A 628-nucleotide genomic window follows, 5' to 3' on the forward strand; every position below is an offset into this window, starting at 1 on the left:
AGATGCCATAGAGTTGAAAGCTTCAGAATCTACTACTGCAGCATTACGTCGGCCAAACATATTTCTTGTATTCGGGTATTGGCAATCATTAGTGGAGATCCTTTTCAAGATGTCATATGCTTTCTTATAGGTCTTATCTAGAAAAGATCCATTTGCTGAAGTATCGACAACCATATGAGTGTGTATGTTTAACCCATTGTAAAACATCTCCATTTGAGTCAAATGTGGGAATCCATGCATAGGACACTTCCGTAAAAATTCTTTGAATCTTTCTCATGCTTCATACATACTTTTATCCTCCATTAGCTTAAATGAAGTTAAATCATTTCGAAGTTTGCAATATATGTTCGGCGTGTTGAATTGCAATAATAATTTATATTTTAACTCATTCTAGGATGTTATAGCACCTGGTGGCAGTGAACTCAACCAAGTCTGTTCTTTTTTGCATGGCGAATAAGAAAATAGTTTCAGCTTTAGTGCTTCCTTTGGAAAACCTTGCTGAATAAAAGAATCGTAAACCTCCATGAATTCTCTCAAATGAGCTCTTGGATATTTAGCAACATATCCTCCATACTGTCCTATTGATTGTAGCATTTGGAACATAATCGACTTTAACTCAAATTTTGCA

General features: G+C 35.2%; 1 non-coding gene across 1 annotated transcript; it reads left to right on the plus strand.

Annotated features, from left to right (window-relative positions):
- The first annotated feature begins 229 nt into the window (after positions 1–229).
- LOC120197758 lies at positions 230–336 on the plus strand. Its single transcript, XR_005523295.1, has one exon. It is a non-coding gene; the product is annotated as a small nucleolar RNA R71 (small nucleolar RNA).
- Positions 337–628: the final 292 nt, after the last annotated feature.

The sequence above is a fragment of the Hibiscus syriacus genome, unplaced genomic scaffold (assembly GCF_006381635.1).
Source record: "Hibiscus syriacus cultivar Baekdansim isolate YM2019G1 unplaced genomic scaffold, ASM638163v2 tig00117048_pilon, whole genome shotgun sequence".
Lineage (NCBI taxonomy): Eukaryota > Viridiplantae > Streptophyta > Magnoliopsida > Malvales > Malvaceae > Hibiscus > Hibiscus syriacus.